This window comes from Schistocerca piceifrons, chromosome 3 (genome assembly GCF_021461385.2).
Source record: "Schistocerca piceifrons isolate TAMUIC-IGC-003096 chromosome 3, iqSchPice1.1, whole genome shotgun sequence".
NCBI lineage: Eukaryota > Metazoa > Arthropoda > Insecta > Orthoptera > Acrididae > Schistocerca > Schistocerca piceifrons.
This window is the reverse complement of record NC_060140.1, coordinates 895,034,478-895,056,281: the sequence shown is the minus strand read 5'-3', so window position 1 is coordinate 895,056,281 and position 21,804 is coordinate 895,034,478.

Below are 21,804 nucleotides of genomic sequence, written 5' to 3'. Positions count from 1 at the left end.
AATACGAATAATATGTGTGTTTGTGTTTCTTACAAACATCAGGTTCCACTAGTGATCTTTGGTTAGTCTATGTTTGCTTAACCCTAGGATGCATGGTGCTGAAAACACACATGAATGCATATGCAGGGCCTCCAAGGCCCTGCCCTAATTTAAAATTTTCCTGTTTTCATATTATCATTCTTTGGAGTTAAATTTATTTCTGTCAAATTTATTGTCATATTGAAAGATTCCTGAGATACAGTATCAGGATCTGTTGGGCCTGATTAACATTTTATTAATTTTTTTTAAAAAGCTCTAAGGGTGAATTTTTATTAGTTACATCCATTTACATACAACATATATAAATGATTTTATTAATTCACTTATAAGTTGCAGTTTACATTTTATAACATTTATTACATCCATTTTCTTCAATTAAAACATACTCATTATTCACAATATTATGTATATAGGCAATATTTTGACAAAAAGTTATTATTCATTGTTCACATAAAATTGCATTTTCCTTAGTTTTCAACATGTGACAAACAAGAAGCACAAAGAACGCCACTATGTTCATTACAAATGTTGGTTTTACACTTAATGCATGTCATAGCACTTTTCCTGTGTTTATTATATGGACAATAATTGCATCTTCTTCTTTTTCCTGAAACAGGTAGTTGGTTCGGCAATATGACATTTTTTTGATCACCACATCTTTGCATGGCATCAACGATTTTCTTTGGAAGATTAGGAACCTGAATACGAAGTTCCATTAGTGGTCTTGCCATTTCTTCTGCTAAATCTCTTAGGAACAAACGCCTTTTATCTCTTCTTCCACTATGGTATGTCAGATGTTCATTGCTGCGATGTCCATAATATTCATCCATAATGCAAACGGCCATCTTCTGGTTTGTCTCTTGCAAGTGTAATGAAGAATTTTCTGGTCCATTTGATCTACTCCACCCTCCGTAGCGTTATAGAACGTTATTATATCTGGTTTCTTTTTTGCATGAGTTTCATCAATGTTTCTATCGTGACGTATTGTGCTAATAAGAACTACAGACTTTTTCTTTTTGGGAACGTAACTCACGATTGTAATGTCACCTCTAAATGCAAACAAAGAGGAATGAATCGCTCTTAAGGCAGATGGTTTCATCTCATTAGGAATTTCTGGTTTATTTTGTTTGATTGTTCCCACCACTGTAATTTGCTTCTGAAGCATCTCTTCTGCCAGCTGCACACTAGTAAAGAAGTTGTCAACAGTAATATTTTTTGATGATCCTTCAATGCTTTTAGCAAGATCTTTCACCACATTCAATCCAAGATTTTTCTGAATAGGTTCATGAAGCTTCCTTCCCGTGTAAACAATTCTGTCTAAAGCATATGCCGATTCTAATCATTCTCCTTATATCCTCGAATCTATTTGCTGACATGGTGGCCTTATATGTAGGATTTGCCCTTTCATCCAAGAATAATTTTCTAGTAGGGACATCCCAACTCTACTCAACACAAGAAAGCAGTAAAAGACCAAGAAAACCCTCCATTTCAGCAAAGAAGACGTTTTTCCACGTTTTACCACGTAAAGCAGCGACTCTTCTGTCTTCAATATTTGTGCAGTTGATGATTTCCTCTAGTATTTCCTTGGAGATGAAATAGTCTCAGGAATCCTTAGGTTTACAGGTTTTCAAACCACAGGCTGGACCAGGTGCCTTCTTTACGATATTATGGACAGGCGTACGAAAAGTTGCAGGAGGATCTAATTTCCAAATCGTTCCATTCCGACTAATGTATGTGTCGTCTTCTATACCTTTTTGTGGTGGTTCTTCATTTTCAGACTCTCATGAAGTAATATTATCGGAAGGACTGTCATCTGCCTCAGTATTCACATCTGCAGGTTCATTGGCTTATTCTTCACTACTTGCATCTTCAAAAATATTTCCTTCCTCGCAAGAATCATATTCTTCAAACCGCTGAGCCACAACACTTTCAAAATTAGCAGCATTTGCACGTACTGACTCTCTTGCTTTGCGTGTCGAAGCCATAGCAAAAGGCGTGTGTCTCGAACAGTAGCTTGTGCAGCACTAAACGAGTCATAATCGTAACAATATGGGCCTTGCAGCAAAAAACAAACTACAGTAACAATGAGGCTGACAAGAGCAGCACACGACAACAATACTATGCAATAATAAAACATTTGATTGCAAAAAGATCAATAATACACCGACATCGCCAATATGTGAAAGTAGTGTGTATTATTTTTTAGTTATACTATTACTACTACAGCTACTGCTGCTGTTGGCACTCCTGTTGCTGGAAGTACCACTACAGTTATTGTTGAATTAATAATTGCTCCCAAACAAATGTGGAAGACAATACGGGCTAAAGAACATTTATAAATGTGTGAGGGCTTTTGAAGCCCTGCTTATCATTCACAGTGTATGGGTACACGTATTGAATTATACAAAAAACTTAAAAAGGTATCTCTTTTTTTTATGAAGACATACAAGGGCCTCGGAGGCCCTGTATATGCATCCTAGGGTTAATGATCTGTCTGTACTAACTGTTCAAAAATATCCCGTCTTGTTCTGTTTCTCTTTTCGGATACGAGATTTACTGCCAAGGATTTGGGATGCTTGGAGACAACAGCACGGCTTCCTGGCTGCTCAGACAACTAGAGATTTTTCGTCAGACTTCCTAAACCCTGTAACAAAGACCCGTGCTGCGAGAACAACTTGTCCTCTGCAATCAATTTCACGCTCTTTCGCCTCAGTGGCTCCGTTCCACTGGTGGTCTTCGTGTCTAAAGAAAAGTTACCTGTAATCGCTCAACCGTAATCGAAATAAAAGGTACGCTCCCTACCTTATCCCAAATAATTGATTGGCTGCGAAAGGTACGAAAGAGGGATGGAAGGAAGGTCAGTGTTAAACATTTCGTTCATGTCGAGTTTGTTGGAGCACTAGCGAAGTTGTAGAGGACGGCGGTAGGAGGCGGCCGTCGTCTGTCCTATATCGCCACTGACAATACTGTTCACGTGTTGCGTGCTTTTTCTGGAAGCAAAAGCTTTGGACTGACTGCCAGAGGGACGTCTTAAAAACAGAAACTTAATAAGAACTGTCCAATTACACGTGAAGTGTTAGCACATTCTGCTAGGGCTGCAAAACGATAGAGACATCTTCAACCACCATCGCACGAACTGGCACTACTTGACTTTTTTCAGGGTTGTGAGTCTTCTGACCGCTTTAATGCGATTTCCTTTTCTACGCCAATGTCTCTCAGACTATAATTTACATTCAACGACCCCAATTATTTGTTCTACATATTCAAATTTCTTGTCTTCCCCTACATTTTTTGTGCTCTACGACTCCCTCTAGTACCATGGAGTTATTCTCTGATGACTTAACACACATTCTAAAATCTTGTTACTTCTTTTAACCAGTATTTTCTAAGTGTTCCTTTCCTTGCCGTTTATGTTGAAGACCCATTCATTTCTTATGCTCCGTAGATAACAGCCCCCACAATCATATATCGACTACAATGTAAGGGATTCATATTATGTACAATCCACTTAATTGCCAGGTATATTTTGTCACAAATTTATTCCCCAAAGTAAGTTCTGTGTTTGATAGTAGCAGACTTCTTTCAGCGACGAATGCTCTCTATACTTGTGTTAGTTTGTGTCGTATATCCTTGCTTCGTGTGTCATGCCTTCAGGTTAATGGCATACTTTCACTTCGTGTACTACTTGGTCTCCAATTTGATATTAAGTTTGTCGCTCTTCTAAATTCTCCTGTGCCTCTCCTCCCAGTTCATGTTGCAGCAGCTTGCTCAAATATCTAATGTTGTAGTAAAGCAGTTTCAAGCTGATCACTTCAAATCCCCAACGACAACAGCAGAAAAAAGTAACAAATACTAAGTTGGCAAAACATTTTTACAAAAAAAGGCAAAAAAATTAAACACTAGAATTATGGAGCAGTTTGTGTTTGCAAATGAAATTTAAAGGATTCTAGCTAAAGCGAAAATTTTAGTAGAACTGAAACCATAGTCCTATAATCTGCAAGGTTTATTGAAGACATCAGATTACAAGTTCATGGCTTCTTAAGTAATCCTGCAGTAATTTTGTGAAGCAATTTTTACTGGACTAAAGTATTGCGCAAAACGTAAATACCTAAGCCGTCGGCACGCGGACCGTGCTCTCGAACATCAACGTTGAGCGTGCCAAGCTTAACGTGTTACTGAACGTTCAGGAACAATGCGGCATGTGTACAAAACACGCGCGCCTCAACGTGGTGTACGCGATCGCAGAGCGCTCCAGCGGCAGTTGCAGGCAGTATCTGGCTCGCAAATCACAAATTTGTTTACGAAATGGACATACGCAGAATTCCTATGTGAGCTCTGTTAAAACGCACATTTCCTCCTTTGTCCAAATGCTGATAATGTTGTTCTGTCTGTAGTATACATAAATAAAAACTTCAGTATCCATGAACATTTTATAATGCAAAAGGAAAGTTCCGTATATGGTAAGTAACGAACTAAGCTTACAAAAATTCCATTACAAATAGTGCGATACAAAACACACACACACACACACACACACACACTGAGTAAAAAAAAACTGGATACATTGTGACGCAAACCTCCAACACATTACCCCTACTTTCTAATTCTACATCTCTATTCTTTACACTAGGGTACACTGAACTTCCGTAACATACGACCCTATCGTGTGTGTTCCTGTTTTCTGGCGGCTTTCATCGCAGATATGTTACTAACTGACATTAAATTATAATAAAGCGTAGCAAGAAAAATGTGTTTTTGACGGATCTTCATTGTGCCTTTGTCTTGAAACGGCATACATCTATAGCACGCAAGTTACAATACGAAGATTTTTAACCATCGATACGACGGGTTTTCGAGAGATCAATTTGCTGGCACTCTGAAACGGCATATATATGTTGGACGCAAGTTAAAATATACACAACCCACCCAATATGGGCTTCAAGTGAAAGCTAATATGGCGTCTCCAGACTGTGTACTGAAAACAGGTGGCATGTGACATATGTTATTGGACGACGTTCAAACGCACGTTCAAAATACCTGTCACGCTTGATTTTGCCCTACACGTTCAGAAAAACTCCCCAACGCGTGCACGGTCCATGTGCCGACGACACACGTCCGATAAACAGTGTCATGTGCACAGCTCTTATCACCCAAGCATGAAGCACTCACAATGTCCCTGCTTGATAGCTAACAGCCCACACATTCCTATATCGACTGCAATGTAATGGATACATATTATGGACAGATCACTGTATTCAACTTCTTAACTTTCTGCAGTAAAATAAACATTTTTGATGCACATATTGTAATAAGTATTTGAGTTTGAAATTCGACAGTTTAACGTAGACACAGATGTAGAATGCCAAGGATTGTACGGTTTCGATTACATTTACACTTGCTTTATACTTTTCGTATCTTCTTTTATTTATTTGTTTGCTGTCATAATTCACTAGAGGCAAGTAAACGAACGAGGAAAGCATGCAACAATCTTCAAGGCCTTGAAGAACTGAGCGTTAACTACGAAACGAAATGAAACAATACTCCTATGTTGGCTAATTGACATGGCATATTTTGCGGTATTTCATCGATCTGCAGACAAATAAAAATCATCGACACTTTCACAATTTAAAAAAAAATGGTTCAAATGGCTCTGAGCACTATGGGACTCAACTGCTGAGGTCATTAGTCCCCTAGAACTTAGAACTAGTTAAACCTAACTAACCTATGGACATCACAAACATCCATGCCCGAGGCAGGATTCGAACCTGCGACCGTAGCGGTCTTGCGGTTCCAGACTGCAGCGCCTTTAACCGCACGGCCACTTCGGCCGGCTTTCACAATTTAAACTCATATAATTAAGTTGCAACTTTGATTACATACTTAAGTCAAAACTCTGCACATCTTTTTTACATGTTACATTCGGCAGCGAATTTCAGATCCTAAGATAATTTGCGTTAGAGTATAAAAATTATTTTGCTGCATTTCCGCGTTCAGCGGAAATCGCAAAGTATTTCTCTGCCATTTGGCTTAGAGAAGTGCAGCTGAAAGTTCATCATTGTGGTAATATACTATTCAAAATTTCCTGAAATACACAACTCCTCGTACAGTACAGATGTAAGAGGAGGGGCCAACATGGTCGGACGTGTCACGTGACGCTACTTCACACATCCTGAACTGCAGGCAGCGGCAAGCGGAGGAGAAAAAAATTATCATATTTCACCAATACAGAGCTTTAAGATGGACGACTCAAATCCTGATGGTGGTTGTGTTGGTGATGTTGGTGAAGTGCAGTTTCTAGTCATCTGACTTTACTCCAAAACTTCTCGGTTTTGCCTCAAGGACTGTCATGTGACACTTTTGATGATGATTCTACCGTCGGATGTAGAGTTTCCAGGACCGAAAATAGAAAAGCCGAACTCGGCATTATACTTAGCCGGACATTTTGCCCTAAAAACCGGACTATCTGTTTTAAATACAAATAGTTATTTGGGTACTTTCAATCAATCGTCGTTACTTGCCAATTACAATCAGTTAAACTGAAAAAAATCGGCGAACAAGCTTTTAATTTGGCAATTATGACAGCACCTAAGTGTTCAGCCGTCTTAATTGCTCAGTCTTCTTCCGAAGATAAGCGCATGTGAAAATAAACTAAAATATCTTCGTTAAACAATAAAAACGAAGAAAAACGTAAGACACAGGCGTAAGAACAGCATTATGGTACAGCTCCTTATTCCTTCTTTTATTATTCCTTGGGCTTACGCAATTAGCTTGGAATGGGTCTTAGTTATGCGTTCTCTACTTCGTCGCTAAAAAGCCTAACAAAAGCCTAGCAAATCTTGTCGGATGGTGACTTCAGGCTCGGTGGCTCTTTTCGTGCTGGCCGCGGGTTTCCTACCTTGCTTTCTCTCCTTTCGTCGTCAAAAACACAAGCATGATACTAACTTCTGCAGGCGTAACATCAGTCAATCATTTAAATTTTTCGGGTATATAGAAGACAAAACATTCAGTTCGCGAAGGAAGGATGCCGCCGTGCCCGAAGACTACGCCGCTGAATAACCACACTGGGATTCTTCAGCCAATGATGTCCTACGACTTTACCTTATACCCTGCATTTCTTTCGTTCAGACTTGTACAGAATTTCTGGAGAACTTTGCACCGGTTTAAATCAAACCATTAAAGTGTTACTAAGGGACGTGAAGCACGATGAAATGTTGTTCGCCCTGTAGCATATCATATCGCGCTCTGGTGAAATTTAATCGCATCACTTGTGCCTGCATTGTGCTCCATTACCATAAAATGCCAGAGAGAAGCGTGCTGTTTCGTAAAGTACCTGTCCAGTAATATCGTAAATCGCACTTTTTCGTTCGGCATTAAACTAACATTGTGCATCAGGAATTAAGGGTTCAAGCTCTCACAATGAACTCATCGATATCAGCGACGCGAAGGTAAAAATCGACTAGACTTTTCCGTCGTGCGGAACAAGGCAAACGAGGAACGCCGCCGAAAGTTCAACGACCTAGGAGGGTCCTTGGCCCGCAGAGAACAGATCGGTGGATGTTTCGGCCAGAGGTAATAGTGATGTGATAATGATGATGACTGGTGTCAGATGTCAGAAGCGCTGAATGCCCGGAAACTGCTGCTCACAAAAAGATGAGGCGACGCCGGGAGCGATGCCAAATCAACAGCAAGCACGCGAGGAACCCGGCGGCGCCGTGGAACCAGAGTCCCAGGTACAATGAGAGAGAGGCCGGCCTTATTTACTGGCTCCGCCTTCCAAGCGCTGACTGATGAGTTATATAAAGAAAGACACTAGGTGCTGTCTACCGTAATTCGGAACATGACGGAGCACTTTAGACGCAAGGAGGTTTCCTTTCCTCCTGTAGGTGATTGCCAGTAAAGAGTACTGCTTGACAAATCCCATCACAATACGAACACATTAGGTTACTAATATGCCGAATTTTTGACGACATTACTACAGTCCGATTAAAATTACTTGACAGTTGTCACTTAAGGCGTTACAGCAGGTTTCCTCCAATCAGAGCGCTCAACGTCACGCCCGAACAGTTCGCCGTTGCCAAGTTGCCACAACCGTTATTTCACTTCCAATTACTTGTGTGGCTTTCTTTCTTGACACGTCTGGCTCCCGAGTCCTGGGTCTGGCCCTTTTATTTAGTATTTCCTCGAACGTGATAAAGCACATGAGATGCAACACACACACACACACACGCACACACACACAGCCGGCCGGTGTGGCCGTTCGGTTCTAGGCGCTTCAGTCTGGAACCGCGTGACCGCTACGGTCGCAGATTCGAATCCTGCCTCGGGCATGGATGTGTGTGTTGTCCTTAGGTTAGTTAGGTTTAATTAGTTCTAAGTTCTAGGCGACTGATGACCTTAGAAGTTAAGTCGCATAGTGCTCAGAGCCATTTGAACCACACACACACACACACACACACACACACACACACACACAAACACACACACAACGATGCTTACAATATACGCACGTTTCATACACTGCACCAACCAAACACTGAGGGATCCTTCCACATAAGGCGCGATTCAACGTCTTCTATACAGTTGCTAAAATCACAGAGATCGGTTTACGTTAGATAACCTTCGTACTACATTGTTTGAAGCCGAATTTTTAAAGCGCTGCAATTAATCGTTGCGATTGGGATATGAGAGTCGTAAATTCAAGAGCCTTTTGCAGTATAATGTCATAGCATAGTGGTTAGCATACGAACCTCACAGGAGGATGTGCAAGGTCCGAATTTCGTCAAATGCAGCGAAATTATCTAGGTTTCTAAATCTAATCAAAAGGCTTTGGTTACCATTTTTATTCAGTTAATTGGTTTAAATATATTTTATTTTTTATTTTTAACGCTTTTCCCCGTCATTTTCGCTATCGTATTGACTTTTTTATTTGTTCTTATTTTTCTTCGTGTCATTCTTTTCTCGTTTGGAATCTGCTTGTGTCGCCTACAATCTGCAACCAAGTATCAACCAGGAATGTTCATCCGTTGGTAACGGAGCACGCCATGTAGCCATTGCGAAGATAGCTTTTATCAGTAAAACTGAAATTTTGCTGAGGAAGGTGTGTATGCAAACAAACATATCCTGAAATTTTTCTGTCTTGAATTTACTCTTAAAGGTTAGCCGTAAACGTCGTGAGCAAAGCAATCGTCGTTTTAGATCTGCCGCAGATTGTTGATCGCCATTCACTCGGACACATTGCACATCATGAGGCTGTGGAAAGGTTAAGACATAAGTTTGAATTCAGGGCTACACAACCCGTTCCCTCCCGCAGTTCAGTCATTGGTAATATAAAATCAGCTGTCAACAGAGCGTGTTCCATTTCCGCCATACCCCGCGGCGGCCGCTTCCAACGTTGCTCCGTGTTACACATTAACAGCGTTTGCGAAATGACCCTCCGTATTTGTATGTCGCCTATAAACAGCGGTAGCCGGCAGTGGATGTGGCAACACTGCAGCAGCAAGTGACAGGCGTCAACTATCAAGTAATTTTAATCGGACTATAGTGCCGTTTGTATTTTTCTTTATACATGATGATTCCGTGACGATGTTACAAACTTACAGGTATAATGGGGAAAGTGTAGATGTATTAGTTTGAGGTAAGGGACGCTCGTTTGAAAATAACATGTTTTTTTTAGACTCTAAAAGTTATAAACGAAAGTCGTTCTGATACCAACGCCAGTGCGCCTCTTCTCCTGCAAGCTCTTTACTTTTCACATTCTGGGAGAAAATGGTACGGACCAAAACAAGAAAAATCTGTCTCATAAACAAGGGCTCTAAAGTGCATACTTTAAGGGCTGTGAACACTCGCTCATCTTTGCTACTCTGAAGCACATCTCTTCTACTGAACAGCTGCTCCTAGATCTTAAGATATGCATTTTAGAACCCATATTTACTAGCCAATTTTTTTCTTCTTTTGCTCCATGCTACCTCCTTCGACAACATGGGAAGCAAAGAGCTTGCAGTAGATGTCCACTGTCTGAGGTGTCAGAACACATTTCGAGTATAATTTTCGACTTGGTCGTTTCTGGGCCAGGGTCCATTACGCCAGATTGATGCATTTACCCTTCTCCATCATCCCTGAAAGTCTGTGCAATCGTCAAGGGATTACCCAGTATAAGTGTGAGCCACATAGACGTAACACTCCTTTTATTTCGTGGAAGATTCCAGAGAACGAAATGAGGTTTTCTGCAGTTGATATTATGCTGAAGGGCACTTGATGTTTTATATGGATAATGCTCTGAATTCTGCTATGAATCGAGATATTGAAATAAGTATTTTTTTAATGGGGCCTATGTTTTCATAGTTGGATTCCCGCTTCTTAGTGATAGAACGCTTAGTGATAGAACGCTTGTTAATGGTGACACTGAAGCCTTTCGCAAAATAAACCGAGAAATGTACTAAAATTGAAAAACAATGTGGCCAGCGTTAACTCTGTGGTGTAAACATCGCCTAGCAGAATTTCATGTCAGGCTCATTTCCTGCCCGATATAGATACAGGGTCAGCTATGACTTTTGTATATGGATCGGCAGCATATCATAGCTTCACCGAGCGAGGTGGCGCAGTGGTTAGACACTGGACTCGCATTCGGGAGGACGACGGTTCAATCGCGCGTCCGGCCATCCTGATTTAGGTTTTCCGTGATTTCCCTACATCGCTCCAGGCAAATGCCGGGATGGTTCCTCTGAAAGGGCACGGCCGACTTCCTTCCCCATCCTTCCCTAATCCGATGAGACCGATGACCACGCTGTCTGGTCTCCTTCCCCAAACAACCAACCAACCATATCATAGCTTCCGGCGCATCACATCGGATTTGGAACTTAAGGGACCTGTTCAGATTTGTGTATGTTTTCAGGTTTTAGTGGAAATAGTTAAAATTTTGTCAGACAGTTTTCCATTTAAACCATCCCTATTGCTTCTTTCTTGTCAAAGCCGAAACAGAAACGTCCATCGTTCATATTTCATATTAATAAAAAACCCTATACTGGAAAGAACTAGTTTATTAACTTTCTTAGATTTAAATACTAATAGTACTATTAATAATAATGATAATAACAATAACTGACCTCTCATTACCTGGAGACACTTGGATGCTTCTTGAAACACCTGCTATTGGACAAATGTGTCTGTAGATACTAATGGAAATTGTAATTAAACGGAATACGCTTTAAATAAACTAAACATTTATTCAGACTGACTGATGGCATGTCACCCACAAAAGAAATACCATTCTTAAGGAGGGATGTAATGGATTTTGGACCAAAAAATCGATTTTTCAAAAATATTATTTTCTTGATCTACACAGTTTAGTCTATGTTGTGTGTGAATTTTATAGTGATATCAGCTTTAGAAATACCTTTAAATTGTTAAACTGATTAACTCTGCACTGGCGCCCACTCCCACCTCTCCGACGTTTGGGAAACTGCTTGCTTTGGCGGAATTTATGTTAGTGTGAAGGATATTTTCTTTCGATATCTTTGGCTGACATCTATATCTTCGGCTGACATCTATATTGTTGCCTGAAAACTTTCTTGCTTTATTTACGTTTTGACAGTACTAACTCATATTAATACGTGGAAGGTTGAATCCGCAAACATTTACGTGGAAGTCAAGATTTATGCATAATGGATGGTAGAAAAACTGTGTTTAGGAAACGGAGGTTTTATGGAAATCAGTTTACCAACAAAAAAGAGAAAGCAGCTCGAAATGAAGAACATAAGCTCTCAGCTTCAGCATCGAAACTTGGGACAGGAGACCCAGAAAATATTAGATACAGGCTCCCAGGTAGATGCTATTTTTCTTGACTTCCGGAAGGCGTTCGATACAGTTCCGCACTGTCGCCTGATAAACAAAGTAAGAGGCTACGGAACATCAGACCAGCTGTGTGGCTGGATTGAAGAGTTTTTAGCAAACAGAACACAGCACGTTGTTATCAATGGAGAGACGTCTACAGACGTTAAAGTAACCTCTGGCGTGGCACAGGGGAGTGTTATGGGACCATTGCTTTTCACAATATATATAAATGACCTAGTAGATAGTGTCGGAAGTTCCATGCGGCTTTTCGCGGATGATGCTGTAGTATACAGAGAAGTTGTAGCATTAGAAAATTGTAGCGAAATGCAGGAAGATCTGTAGCGGATAGGCACTTGGTGCAGGGAGTGGCAACTGACCCTTAACATAGACAAATGTAATGTATTGCGAATACATAGAAAGAAGGATCCTTTATTGTATGATTATATGATAGCGGAACAAACACTGGTAGCAGTTACTTCTGTAAAATATCTGGGAGTATGCGTGCGGAACGATTTGAAGTGGAATGATCATATAAAATTAATTGTTGGTAAGGCGGGTACCAGGTTGAGATTCATTGGGAGAGTCCGTAAAAAATGTAGTCCATCAACAAAGGAGGTGGCTTACAAAACACTCGTTCGACCTATACTTGAGTATTGCTCATCAGTGTGGGATCCTTACCAGATCGGGTTGACGGAGGAGATAGAGAAGATCCAAAGAAGAGCGGCGCGTTTCGTCACAGGGTTATTTGGTAACCGTGATAGTGTTACGGAGATGTTTAGCAAACTCAAGTGGCAGACTCTGCAAGAGAGGCGCTTGCATCGCGGTGTAGCTTGCTGTCCAGGTTTCGAGAGGGTGCGTTTCTGGATGAGGTATCGAATATATTGCTTCCCCCTACTTATACCTCCCGAGGAGATCACGAATGTAAAATTAGAGAGATTCGAGCGCGCACGGAGGCTTTCAGACAGTCGTTCTTCCCGCGAACCATACGCGACTGGAACAGGAAAGGGAGGTAATGACAGTGGCACGTAAAGTGCCCTCCGCCACACACCGTTGGGTGGCTTGCGGAGTATAAACGTAGATGTAGATGTAGACAAAATTTCCAGTTGGTGTGATGAATGGTAGCTAGCCTTAAATGTGGAAAAATGTAAGTTAACGCGGATGAATAGGAAAATCAAACCTGTAATGTTCGGGGACAGTTTTACTAGTGTCCTGCTTGACACAGTCCAGTCCTTTAAATATCTAGGCGTAGCGTTGCAAAGTGATATGAGGTGGAACGAGAATGTGAAAACTGTGGTGAGAAAGGCGAATTGTCTACTTCGGTTTATTGGGAGAATTCACTTGTAAAGGAGACCGCAAATAGGACACTGATGCGACCTATTCTTGAGTGCTGGTCGAGTGCTTGTGATCTGTACCAGGTCGAATTTGAAGGAAGACATCTTCAGCTCGAAGTCGGGTTCAATGTAGCTCTCCACGCTAGTCTTGAAAGAGTTCTAACAACACGGAAGTGTTATTGAGATGCTTCGGGAACTCACATGGGAATCCGTGAAGGGAAGGAAACATTCTTTTCGAAAAACCTATTGAGAAACCTTAGAGAACCGACATTTGAAGCTGACTGCCGAACTATTCTACTGCCGCCAACATACAAGAAGCGTAAAAGGACCACGAAGATAAGACACGACAAATTAGGGCTCATACAGAGGCATACAGACAGTCGTTTTTTTCTCGCTGTATTTGCGAGTGGAACAGGAAAGGCAATGTCAAGTAGTGGTACAGGGTACCCTCTGCCACACACCGTACGGTGGCTTGCGGAGTATCTTTGTAGATGTAGATGTAGAATTGTACAGGTGCGTGAGTGATGTTGATATGAATTCCATTGGATTTAGACATTGATTTAGTGCTTCTCTGCCAGGTTATAAAGTTTTCATGTTGATGTGTTAGCTGTAAAAATACGGAATGCATGAGTGTTGTTGAAGGAAGAAGAGTTGGAATAGCTTGTGATTTTAAATTAATTTGTGTGGCTCTGAATTTTCATTTTACTCCTCCAAAAAAACTAACACTGGTGCCTATGAAAGCAATTTTAGGTTAGCATATGCTCCGAGATGCCTTGGACAGGGCAGGAAAGGAGGTAATGTATTGTGTGGTTTTCTGAACATGCCTCCACCTTGCACAAGGTTTGAAAAAAAATAATAAAGAAATGTCTGATGCTGTATGCGATACTGCCCAAGTTACTATGAAGAAAGCAGTGGAGGAATTGGTGGAAATAAACCAAAAAGAAATAGATCCTGGGGTAGATATTCATGACAGTGAATCTCCTACAAATGTTAATGACCTGTATGTGTCTGTAGATGGGACCTGGATGAAAAGGGCTCTGTATGGAGTTGCACATATTATTGGTATTGCCTCAGGTAAAGTTTTAGATGTAGAAATTATGTCTAAATACTGCCACCAGTGTGCAACAAGGAAAATGTCCAACAATGAAGACAGTGAGAAACTGTGGGAAGAAAAGCATGCAGTAGCATGCTCTAAAAATTATAGCGGCTCAAGTGGGGGTACGGAGGCTGCTGCAGTTGTGAGGATGCTCTCCAGATTTGAGGACCAGTATAGTGTTAGATATACTAAATATCTTGGTGATGGAGACTCCTCTTCGTTCAAAGCTGTAACAGATAATAATCCGTACAATACAAAAGTTGGAATGTGTAGGCCACATCCAAAAAAAGTCTTTGTGGTAGGCTTCGTCGCTTGCTGAAAGAGAAGAAAGATGAACTACTTGAGGATGGAAAACCACTAGGAGGAAAAGGCAGGCTTACTCTGAAAGAAACTGATTCTCTTCACTTATTTTATGGGAGACCTATCAGGAAAAACACACATAATTTAGAGACAATGAGGCATGCTGTGTGGGCAATTTTTTTCCACAAACTATCCACTGACCAAACACCAATGCACAATCTGTGTCCGAAAGACGATTGGTGTAAGTTCAGCAACAGAAATGAGACGTATTTACACTCATTACCAGAACCTGTTAAGAATGCAATTAAGCCCACATTCAGGTTTCTTGCAAACCCTGATTTACTGAGGAAGTGTCTTCATGGGAAGACACAAAATGCAAATGAAAGGCTCAATAATATTTAATTTGGTTTAGATGCTGAAAACGAACATTCTGTGGACTTGAAGTATTCAAAATAGGTGTCTATGATGCAGTTTTATGTTATAATAACGGAAATAATGGTAGAATTGAAGTGTTGAAGAGAATCGGTATAGATCCTGGTGTGTTTACAAGAAAAGCATTTTACACCATCGACGAGAGCAGAGTCTACAAGCATTGCACCTGCAAAATACAGGCCAGGCAGATTGGAAGAGTAGAGAAAAATTTGGAGGATGAGGAGTATCAGTATGGAGGATTTTAAAATTGAAGTAACCTTATTACATGTAGAAGTATGAGAAGAAAATCTTTGAACCTCATTTTCTCTGTTTTATATTTTTTATGTTAATAGAAGCCTTTCCTCAAAAAGTATATGTGCTAATGCTATGGAATTTTCAGGAACTGTTCGCAATGTGCTTCTGTCTATCTGGGACTAAAAAATACGAGATCCTGCAATTATATTCTGATTTTTAGATAAATGTACGTAGAAAGGATAATTAATTTTGGATGTGGAAAATTAAAATGTCTGTTAATGATAGAATTTGTACCATAAATTAATAACCGTAGTTCAGTGGTCATATAACCTTCTCAGGGCACTGCAATAAAATTTTCAGATTAATTGTATGATTAGAATTTGAGTTACAGCTTTTTATAGAAAAGACAATAAAAAATTCAAATTTCTGGCAAAATATTAATCCTGCACATCTTATTATATCTTTCCGTTAAAACACAGCTCTTTTGCTTTACACGTGCGAAATTTTAGATTTGTACATTAATAAATATGGCTGTAATGGTTTTTTTAAATGAATGTTTACATTTTCCGTTACATCCCCCCTTAACGAAACACCGTTGTACATTTTATATATTTCCGACGTATTACCGGTAGAACAGCGACCAATATAGTACTGAAAAAATATATGTTGGTGTCTACAGTCGCAAGTAATTTTGCCTAACTATTTATTTATCGTATGGTGACTACAACAAATATTGAGAAATAAGTACAGTTTACAATTACACATTTAAGGATTTAGGCAAAAAGCTAATATGTTCAAATTCTTAAAGTTAATGATTGAATAATACTAGGTGGAGGACATTAAAACTATGAAATTAGGACCGTTAATTAAAACAGATACCTTTAGTCGGAGTTCAACATCTGTTCAGTGAAGCCAGTTGATAGCAGAGAGAGAAGTGTTAATAAAATCACTGAATGGTCCCGGGTACTTTATTAGAGGGCAATCTCCGACAGTATGATGAACAGGCTGTTCCTGCACCGCACAATCACAGGCCGGAGAGTCCCGGAGTCCCCTCTTGTGCATCAGAGCATTGCACCTAGCGTGTCCGGATCATTTTATTCAGTCGTGTTCACTCAATTCTCTTCAGATCAAATCCTGGTAGACTGGCAGATGGATCTCGCACACCTTGATGTCTTATTGTTGCAGCATACCATCTCCGCACCGCTTTTCCGCCAGGACAAACTTGTTGTTTTTTCCATTATGCCACAGTGGAGTGCGTGATATCAAGGGGTTTGGAGGAGGGTCGAGGTAGTCGGGGTGATGTAACTTCCTCCATTCTCGATCGGTTGCTTCTTGACGTCGCAGTTCAGGTGGTGGAATGTTACTGATGGTATACAGCCAAGGTATATGTGTGTGGATTTTAGTGTACCCCTAATAATTCTCATTGGTTCATTGAGGCGGATGTCTGGTTTTCTTGTACGAGCACTGTGTTGCCGTAGTTGGGCACAGTATTCAGCTGCTGGGTACACTACTATCAGAGCTGCAGTCCGTACAGTGGAAGCTTCAGCACCCCAGGTTGTGCCAGCCAGTTTCTTTATTATGTTATTTCACGCCTTTAGGTTTTGATTAGTGTTTTCCGGGTGACTTTATATGTTAACGACCGATCGAGTGTGACGACAACGCATTTATATGCTGGAAATTGTGTCTAATCCTGTGCTGACAGAAATTCATATTGAACTGATGGAAGCGATTCTGTTGATAAGTGGAATGCGTGGACTTCTGTCTTGGCTGCATTTGGCTGGAGTCTCCGTACTACGTAATATATGTTGAGATTTTCTGAGTCTGTAGACAATACATTTTCTTCTTCCTCGAGTGTATGGCTGTGGCAAGGTCATAGGCGTAGCAAAACTTTTTGCTAGTAGTTTTTGGCATGTCACTGGTATACAGGATGAAGAGCAAGTGCACTAGGGCAAATCTTTGGGGAAGCCTGTTTTTTAGGGTAAATGACATACTCTGTTTTTGTCTATCGCTAAACTTGAAGTAACGGTTGGTTAACATATTTCACACAAGTGTCGTCAGTTTCTTACGTGGGACATGCTTTTTTAGCTTCAGCAGTAGTCCATCTAGCCACACAGTGTCGTATGCTGCTGACAAATCATCAAAGTCCACCGACGTCTTTAGTTTGTTCTGGAAACCAGCCTCAATATAGGATGTCAAGACTACAACCTGCCCACAGCAGCAGCCCGGCCTCATATGCTGGAGTTATTTATTATTCCTTTAATTCTGTTAAGGATAAGTCGTTCCAGTACTTTGAAGCACACGCTGAGTGGCGCAATTGGCCGGTAATTTGGGCGGTCGTCAACAGGCTTTCCGGACTTGGCGATTGCTAGTGTATGGGAAATCTTGAACTGTTGAGGTACTTTTCCAGTCTCGAGTATATCGTTGTATAACCTCTTCAGCCAAGTTGTTCCACGTTCCCCAATATGTTTTATAAATTCAGGGACTATGCCATCCAGTCCTGCTGCTCTCCTCATGTTCAGTGTTTTGATAGTCTCATTTACATCTCCTTCATTAAAGGGGTCTGACAAGATGGTGTTATAATGAAGGTAGCTATTGACTTCATTCATTTCACCCTTTATCTTTTCTTTGGCGGTTAAGTCTACAGAGACCTTCTCAGCTCTTGATTTGATGTGTAATGCTAGTTCTGAGGTCGTTATTTTGGGTTGTTGATTGCAAACATTGGTTGCAGTGCCAATTTTCCTTAATAACGCCCATGGTTTTTTTGCTTGAATGAATGAAATTCAGTCTGGAAGTCAAGTTCATCTATTCCCGCTTCCATGCTTCGTTTAGCCGTTCTAGTATTCTTTTAGCAGCATCAGGTTTTTCAGTTTGTTGATATTCTGCATGCATGTTTTCTGTTGCGTCGTCCCAGCGAGGAATGTAACGTTTCTTCAGCCCTCGTGGTATATTGCTCTTGGCTGTACAAATGGCGACTCTCATAAATCTTTTATAGTTATCTACTTTTGGGGCTATCCAACGTAAGTTGCTGTCGAACCCCAGAGTGTACAGATCCCAGTTAGCTTTCCTAAAATTCCTTCTTGCCTTGTTAATGTAATTTATGATACGTATCTCAAAGCCTGTGCTGATTATTGTAGGGCGGTGCTGGCTCCTTGGGAAGCTTTTTAGGACTTCTCTTGTAGGACTCAAAGAAAGTATATTTTCATGAGTGGAGAGGAAGCACAGGTCAGGAATGGTACCAGTATGCCATCTACCAGAACAAAATGGTTTCATTTCTTTGGCATCGTAATTAAAATAGAAGTTTTTCTTCTTCTGTCCATTGTACTAGTTTCTCTCCAGTTTTTTAACCCCACGTTGTGTGATGGCTGTTCAAATCACCTCAGTGTATAAACGGATGAGGTACAGGGGGTCGGTCACTGGACGCTCGGCAGTTTGTACACTGAAACAACAGTTAAGCCACTCAGCTCCCCAGTGACACTTCGATCCCGCTGATCTCTCGGCAACTCGCTCCCTTAATATCATATCGGCTATTTCTTACATATATGATAGAGCCATGTACTGATGATCGCAGGTATCCTACCATGTTGTGTCCTGTAACCTTACCCTTTGTTATACTATCTTGATTTGGATGGGATTCTTGGAGAGCTATCATATCGGTGTAATGATCAATGGCTAGTTTGCTCAGGTACTCACATTTGTCTTCTGTAGTCCTTCTACATTTATCTGTAAAATATGGATACTTCGTCCAAATTAATTGTCATCTTTGTTCGCTCTGAGAAGAGTCTTTATTGCAGTTCGTTTTCTTGTGGTGTTGTACTGAATAGCCATGAGAAATCTTTTACATAGTATGGCTGCTGATGGTGGAGACTTTCCGCCGTACTACCTCAGCAGTCTGTTGCCCGGGGTACACCATCTTGGAGAGTGTCTACACATCGCACCCCATTTTGTCTAATACCTGTAAAGGTACACAGTACCATCCTCAGGCCATCCTATGACCAAATAACACGATTATATAGGTACAACAGCAACGCAAGAGCAATTTACAAAAATATTATCTTTTACATCTACATCTATATTTATACTCCGCAAGCCACCCAACGGTGTGTGGCGTAGGGCACTTTATGTGTCACTGTCATTACCTCCCTTTTCTGTTCCAGTCGCGTATGGTTCGCGGGAAGAACGACTGTCTGAAAGCCTCCGTGCGCGCTCGAATCTCTCTAATTTTACATTCGTGATCTCCTCGGGAGGTATAAGTAGGGGAAGCAATATATTCGATACCTCATCCAGAAAAGCACCCTCTCGAAACCTGGACAGCAAGCTACACCGCGATGCAGAGCGCCTCTCTTGCAGAGTCTGCCACTTGAGTTTGCTAAACATCTCCGTAACGCTATCACGGTTAGCAAATAACCCTGTGACGAAACGTGCCGCTCTTCTTTGGATCTTCTCTATCTCCTCCGTCAACCCGATCTGGTACGGATCCCACACTGATGAGCAATACTCAAGTATAGGTCGAACGAGTGTTTTGTAAGCCACCTCCTTTGTTGATGGACTACATTTTTTAAGGACTCTCCCAAAGAATCTCAACCTGGTACCCGCCTTACCAACAATTAATTTTATGTGATCATTCCACTTCATATCGTTCCGCACGCATACTCCCAGATATTTTACAGAAGTAACTGCTACCAGTGTTTGTTCCGCTATCATATAATCATACAATAAAGGATCCTTCTTTCTATGTATTCGCAATACATTACGTTTGTCTATGTTAAGGGTCAGTTGCCACTCCCTGCACCAAGTGCCTATCCGCTGCAGATCTTCCTCCATTTCGCTACAATTCTCTATTGCTGCAACTTCTCTGTATACTACAGCATCATCCGCGAAAAGCCGCATGGAACTTCCGACATTATCTACTAGGTCATTTATATATATTGTGAAAAGCAATGGTCCCATAACACTCCCCTGTGCCACGCCAGAGGTTCCCTTAACGTCTGTAGACGTCTCTCCATTGATAACAACGTGCTGTGTTCTGTTTGCTAAAAACTCTTCAATCCAGCCACACAGCTGGTCTGATATTCCGTAGGCTCTTACTTTGTTTATCAGGCGACAGTGCGGAACTGTATCGAACGCCTTCCGGAAGTCAAGAAAAATAGCATCTACCTGGAAGCCTGTATCTAATATTTTCTGGGTCTCATGAACAAATAAAGCGAGTTGGGTCTCACACGATCGCTGTTTCCGGAATCCATGTTGATTCCTACAGAGTAGATTCTGGGCTTCCAAAAACAACATGATACGCGAGCAAAAAACATGTTCTAAAATTCTACAAGAGATCGACGTAAGAGATATAGGCCTATAGTTTTGCGCATCTGCTCGACGACCCTTCTTCAAGACTGGGACTACCTGTGCTCTTTTCCAATCATTTGGAACCTTCCGTTCCTCTAGAGACTTGCGGTACACGGCTGTTAGAAGGGAGGCAAGTTCTTTCGTGTGACACCAGACACATGGTATATAGTGAACCTTAAAATGTATAGGTAGTCTCTTAGCCCTGGCACGTAGTCGACAAGCTTGCTTCCCAAGCAAGTGTGTCAACTACTAAAACAAAAGGTCAATGTTGAACTTTAAACAGAAGTAAATTGCGACCAGCAGTGATGAGAGGTCCCTACGTACAGAGTTTACTTTATTTATAACTAGCTGTTACCCGCTGCTTCACTCGCAATTCCATAGTTTTGTAATTATGTGTGATGGTGAGTAATTTTATGAGTTGTCTGTGATATATTGGTGTAGAGATGTACGGACAAAAAATGTTTGCTGTAGTAGTAGTAGTAGTATTAGTAGTAGTAGTAGCTTTATTCATCCGTAGATCTCTTTTTACAAGGCTGTAGGACATGTCAAAGTATTTACAAATTTTGATCAGTTTAAAATGTATGGTACATACTTTGTATGTAGGTACATAATGAGTGTGTTTAAATTATTTTGCTGTATGTCGAACCTCAAAGCTTATATTATTTAAAAGTTATTAAAATTTATAAAATATTATTTTATTTAAAAATGTATCGATTCATTACTTTGGTGCAGAAGTAGAGTTTTCAGGGGTTTCTCTGACTCACCTAGTACTGCATGTGAGATTTTTCCACCAGAGAAACTCATACCAACCGTCTCTCTCTTCAATTTGATTGCGTTATGGTGCCTACATTTTTGATCCATCGACCTATGATGGCTAATTTATGATTAACACAGTTAATAGGTCGTAATTAAATGTAGCCTCACCAAAAGCCTCCCATGATCCACGTGTAAAGGCGCGACACTGTTTGTCGTACACCTTTTAAATGATGCCGTCGTTGTGGGACTTGAAGCGTCTTGGAAGCTGTACGACACGAATGAAGCTCAGCGTCTACAGTGCGACGAGCTTATGATTGTTCCAATGTCTCTGTAGCTCTTAAGGCAGCCAGGCGTTCTGCATCCAAATTCCGGCGGACGTGGGTTTGCTCTGAGCTTTGTTGGATTCCAGTAACTTTCGCAGCTTCAGGTCTCTTAGAACTATGCGCTAAA